Source organism: Poecilia latipinna, unplaced genomic scaffold (genome assembly GCF_001443285.1).
Source record: "Poecilia latipinna isolate Pla-1442-1.1 unplaced genomic scaffold, P_latipinna-1.0 Scaffold2016, whole genome shotgun sequence".
NCBI lineage: Eukaryota > Metazoa > Chordata > Actinopteri > Cyprinodontiformes > Poeciliidae > Poecilia > Poecilia latipinna.
Window position 1 is genome coordinate 82,559 of NW_015114632.1, and position 6,314 is coordinate 88,872.

Consider the following 6,314-nt stretch of genomic DNA (forward strand, 5'->3'; position numbering starts at 1 on the left):
TATGCTTCAACTGTTCAAAGTTTTTAACATTTATGTTACAGAATCTCTTTCTTTGTTCTTTAATATTTTCCTTAAAAGCAGTTTTTTCAATCTTTTTAAATCTTTAGATGATTTGTTCCTTCAGGTGATAACTTTTTATTAAAATATGAATTTTACTGAAACAGAACAAATCTAATAATGCATATGGTTAAAAACAAAGGGTCATTCAATGTTTTATCCTGATAAATGTGACAGAAAGAGAACTTCACTGCAAAAACACAAAATATTACCAAGTATTTTTGGTCTAGTTTCTGCTGTAAATATGTTAAAACACTTGAAATGAGACAAAACTCTGACTTATAAGTAACTTTTCAGTAGGATATATGAGCTTGTTTTAAGTCAATAATTTCTTAATATTAATCTAAAAACATATTTGAGTTTCATTTGCAGATTATTTCACTTAAAATATGTGAAAAATGTGAAATAATCTGCTAGTAAGTGATTTTTTTCATCAAAATGTATCTTGAAAAGTTACTTTTAAGTCAGTTTTGTCTTATTTTAAGTGTAATAAGATATTTGCACAACAAACTCGACAGAAATAATTGGTAAGATTTTGTGTTTTTGCAGTGTGCATTGCTCTTCACCTTATAAATTGGCTCAAATTATACAGAAAATATTGCAATCTTTTTAGAAATATATAGTTTTCCACGTTGCAAGGATTTCATATCCTCCAGAAAATCAATTACAGGAAATAAACTACTAAATCCGGGTAAGTTGTGCTTTATTTTAGAGGAAATCTGATCCTTTGTCTTTTGCATAAACATCAAAATACAAGATAGGCAACAATAATTAAATCTGTGTGAAAAAAGAAACAGAAAACTAAAAAAATATATCAATAAAACAAAAATATTTTTAGAGAAATACGCATGCAAGACTGAGAGCAGAGCAGCTGATCCACTGGTATAGAAACATCAGCACCGGTTTCCTGGACTGGAGCCATTTAAAAACCGAACTTCACAACAATACCGAGAGAAGCGCGCCGCTCCGAGTCTTCACAGAACTCTAATAATACAAAAATAACAATAAATACGCTTTAACTATAGATGTAAAGAGAAAAACAGAGTTATTTTACACGTTTAAAGCCAGACTGCTCTCAGTTTTTTGCAGCGCTTTCCGGTGTTGGTCCAGCCAGTCTCTGAGCTCTGAGATCCGGTAACCCTCCGGTCCCCGGCCGCCCTGGTACGCCACCGTGCCCCGGTGCAGGACGTACAGTCTGTTGAAATACGCTCCGTACGCGGCGCTGGAGGAGTCCTCCATGTTGTCCGCCACCACCCGGCAGCCGGGCACCTCCAGGTGGATCAGGTGCGCCGCGCTCAGCCGCTCCTCCAGACTCCGGTGCTTCGGGATCTGGTAGGGCGCGTCGGTGCTCGTCCAGCCGTCGGACGGATGCGCCTCCTCGATGTACACCACCATGGTGTCCGCAATGTCCGCGTTCAGCTGCGCGACCTCCTGGAAAGCCTTAAGGCGCGCCATGAACGGCGGTCAGGTGCAGCTGCCGAAGTTGAGGATGAGCGGCCGGTCGCCGTGCGCAAAGTCCAGGATGCGGGAGTGCCGCCGGTCCTCCAGGCGCACAACTTCGGTGTTGGGCGCTCCGCGTCCGAGGTGCGCCGCTTTCAGGAAGTCCAGCTTCTGGCCGTGCCAGACGGCCTTCAGCGACTCCAAGCTGAAGAGCCGGTTAGAGTCCGAAATGCACACTGGAGGATCAGTGGCATCGCCTCCCTGCTCCTTCATCCTGAAGAAAAACCTCTTCCTGATGCACAAGAAGTCCAGCAGCCAGAAAACTACAGCTGCCATGAGGAAGCGGGGCAGCAGGACGAAACAAACCGCCGCGTTTTTCACAGCTTTGACTGTATTCATCATCACTTTCTGATGATAACCTGCACGGCCCTGCGCGCTGTGCCACGGGCTTCTGAGTTGAAGTTAGGTTACTTGCGTCTCCCACCCCTTTTTATAGCTTTGGCACATTTGAATGGATCACAGCCCGCCTCCAAACCGGGGCCGAGGCCTCACATGGCTGGGATTACCTGCTGTAGTCCGGGCGGATGGAGCGGATGCGCCGCTGCGTCACCGACCCCAAATTATAACAGGAAAAATCAATTCATGTTACTTTGGAAGTGAAAGGTAGAGCAGAGCTGTGAAGTAACTAGTTCTACTTACTCCAGGGGTGTCCAAAGTGCGGCCCGGGGGCCATTTGTGGCTGTTGGATTGATTTTGTGTGGCCACCAACTGCAATTCAAACATAATACAAATTTGGCCTGTAGATGGAGATGGAGACTTTTAACTTGCAATCAGGGTAAAAAACTGTTACCAACATAATTTACTTACACAGGAAAAAGTGAAGTACACCACAAAGTATTTGTGTTTTTATAACCAAGTTTAACAAAATTTTTACTGAAAAGCCGACTCTGCTGCTCCCAAATCAACTTTTATTCTTTATTAAACTTGGCTAAATATAGAAAAAAATGTTTAAACAAAATGACCAAAATCCTGTTTTTATTACTTAAAATAAATTTATTCAATCAAGCCCAAAAGAAACTGAAGACTGAAATCTGTTTTAATACAGCAAACATGCAAAATTAAAGTAGTAAATTTCTGCCAAAGAAAACTCAGAAATTTTGAGAGCAATCTCAGAAAAATTCTTGAAAAAACAAGGAAAGTTGCTAGAAAAAAGAATAACATTTTAGATTAATACCATAGTTTTTTTTTCCAAAAAGCTTAGAAATTTCTGAATTTCAAATGTTGAAAATTTTCTTCTGAACATTTTTGAGAATAATCATAAATGCAGAAATGTAGTATTTTTTTCTATCTACAAAAGACCTAATAGATCATCGTAAAAATCCGTTTCAAGATTTGGATCTAAAACATTTGAAAGGCTTGATTTTACCATGGCAAAAAGTTTGGGCACCCCTGATTTACCCTATTACATTAACATGAGTAACTCTTCTGAATGAAATTACTTTTAGGAGTATTTTTACTGTGCTGTACTTCTTACTTTTACTTGAGTAATATTTCTAGATTTTCTACCCACTGACCGATTCACCAGACACAGACACACCCGCAGTTATTGTTAAAGTTTGTTGAGTTTTATATTGAAAGAAACTGATTTGGAAAAAAAATATTTTATTTTTTTGTAACTTATCCCAATTATTGTCATTTTCATCCTTAAAATAACCTGAGTGAATAACTCCTTAATATTGATTTTTTTTTAAAAAAAGTACTAATATGAGCAGATTATTTCACAAATAACATGTTGAGTCACAAACCCGGGCACTGCGCCTTTTCCTAGCAACCCCAGCCTGCCCCAGCCGTTACCTAGCAACCCCAGCCATTTCCTAGCAACCCCAGTCTACCCCAGCCGTTATCTAGCAACCCCAGCCTAGCCCAGCCATTACCTAGCAACCCCAGCCGTTTCCTAGCAACCCCAGCCTAGCCCAGCCATTACCTAGCAACCCCAGCCGTTACCTAGCAACCCCAGCCATTACCTAGCAACCCCAGCCATTACCTAGCAACCCCAGTAAGCCCAGCCGTTACCTAGCAACCCCAGAAAGCCCAACATTTTAATTAAGCTAAAGTAATAGCCAAAGTGTAGATTGGCTATTACTTTAAAAGTAAATTATTAGCAATTTTGTTAGAATGGAAAAAGTTCAGAACAACACCAAAGTATTCATCCTTTTCAGCTTTTATTTAATTTATTGGAAAAAAAGTGACACAAATAATAAAATAGATCAAGTTAGTCAAAAATAATTGGAAAAGTAGATTTTTTTTCTTTTAGTCAAACAAAATCCTTTTCACGTTTTAGATCTATGATAAAAAAAATACTTCTGTTCTCTATAGTAAACAGTTATTTGCTTTATGTTAGTTTTAACTTTCTTTGCCCACGAGTACTTTTGACTCAATTAATTTGTCCCACATACCAAAACATTTGGACTAATAATCTATATTAGATTAAAGATGTGACTCTTGTTTGTGATGTAACGAGAACTTTGCAGTCTCATTAACTATTTAGCAGACAAATCTGCTTTTCAGTTCTTAAAAACAGCTTATTTCTTGCCACTTTCTGCCCACTTTCCTCCCCCACAGATGAGCTGGAATAACAATCCAAATCTCCGAGGCGTTTTGGTGAGAAACAGAAGCTCACCTGCTGTGCCTTTTGCATAAAAATTACTCACTGGTTGTTGTGGCTGCAAACTCTCACATCTACCTCCTTTAAGCTTTCCTGGACTCCTGGCAGCAGCACCAGGTTTATCTGAGGATAGCACAGATCTAGGAAAGCAGCCTCTTTTTTTCTTCTTCTTTTTTTAAGGGCTTGTTTATTGAGACTCTGAGCTTCCAGAAACCACAGCTGATGGAAAATCAAAAAAGACTGAAGCACAGAACAGATCAGAATGATAAGTTACAGCCAGCGCTGGCCCACTTTCTTTCAAGTCTCTGATATCTCTGTCTTCACGGAGAGCAGAGTTTATTCTGATTTACCTTCCATGACCTCGTCTAAATCAAACAGCTCCAGCCTTCATGCTGAATGACTCTCCCTAAGGCTGTTTTTATTGCTAGTGGAAAAACAAAATTGTATAAAATTCAGTTTTATTTTTCTGGTCACATCATCTTTTTTTCCCCCGTCTGGCTGTTCAACAAACAAAATCTCTCCACAGCGTCTTTTTTTCCCGCATTACAGACACAAATATTTACTGAGATTTTTATGTCATAGACCAACACACTGAAAAAAAACAAGTATTTCTGCCTATATTCTAGTGCAAATATCTTATTACACCCGAAATTAGAGAAAATTAACTTACAAGTAACTTTATTGTAAGATATAGAAGCTTGTTTTAAGTAAATAAGTCCTTAATATTGATGAGAAAGTTCTAGTTTCATTGGCAGTTTTAACATGTTGAGTCATATTGGGCCGTTACCTAGCAACCTCAGCCGTTACCTAGCAACCCCAGCAGAGTTCCAGCACATTTGGTTTTTCTGACCAATTTCACTTAGAACAGATTTTACTTAGAACAAGACTTTTTCTCCTATCTTATAAGTTAAATAATCTGCCAATAGAACTATACATTTTTAAAAAAGTCAATATTAAGGAATTATTTACAAAAACAAGGTTGTTTAGCTTGCTGAAAAGTTACTTTTAAGTTAGTTTTTGTTTTATTTCAAGTGTAGTAAGATATTTGGTCTAGAAACTAGATCAAAAATACTTGGTAAGATTTTGTGTTTTTGTAGTGCACAGAGTGATATAGAAAAGGGAAGCTCGGTTTACAAATACAAATCTGTGTGGTATGCGTCTTTTCAACACTGTGGAAACCAAAGTGGAGGCGGGAGAGGTTAGGGAACCAATTGTGGAAAAGCTGAAAGTTGATAAAACTATATCCCAAGTTTTAAACATCTCACAAGCTTTGCTCATTTATGTGAACATGGACAGAGGAACAACCAACTAAGGTTAAAGCTTAGAGTGTTTTCACATGTGATAATCCGATAGGCTCGGTATGATTTGGGATCAAAATTGCAACATTTGCAACATTTCTTACATTTTTATCTGGTGCGGTTCGCTTTCTCACTGCAATCTGTCTGATGATCAAACTGAAAAACCTGTTCCCCACTTCGCCTGTGGGGGCGCTGCACCAAGACCCACCGAAGGAAACAACACAAAAACCTCTGAAGAAGACCAGCGTAGAGAAAAGAGGCATCAGATTTGACTTAGACATACTATATTATGTCTATGAGATTTGAGCTGTTGTAGAATTTCTCCACAGATGCACTTTACTGGTTTATACCATAGACATAAACACGTAGACGCCTCATGGAGCGGGTCGGTCCGTTGCTGCGATACGTAACAGCGTCCGCCATATTGAATGTGGAATATGTGCCAGTAAGCTAATACAAGTAAAATGACCTAACTTTATAAAGTGCTGTTCAACAAAGTATTTTAAATTAATACCTATTATTCCCACATTTTCTCACACACATTAATATATTTGGCAATCAAAGAAATGACTAAAAACAGAGTTTATAACTTTTGATGTGATTGTTTAAGTGTTTTGGGGCATTTCTGAATAAAAAGCACAATGTTTTTATTTGATAGAAATTATTCTGATAATTGTTGTAATGACATTGATGAAAGGACACACTTTCACAGTGTTTAATTAAAGAACATATTTACACAATTCCATAATTCAATGTAGATTTAACGTTTCAGGACAAGAAACAAATAATTTTTGTATTTTAATTATTGTATTTATTTTTTATACATTATTGAGAAATGACTTTTGATTTATAAA

At 38.1% G+C, this 6,314-nt stretch overlaps 1 pseudogene; it reads right to left on the minus strand.

The window, feature by feature from the left end:
- Window positions 1-736: 736 nt before the first annotated feature.
- On the minus strand, window positions 737-2,425 carry LOC106935759 (thyroxine 5-deiodinase-like; annotated as a pseudogene).
- Between the last annotated feature and the right edge of the window lie 3,889 nt (window positions 2,426-6,314).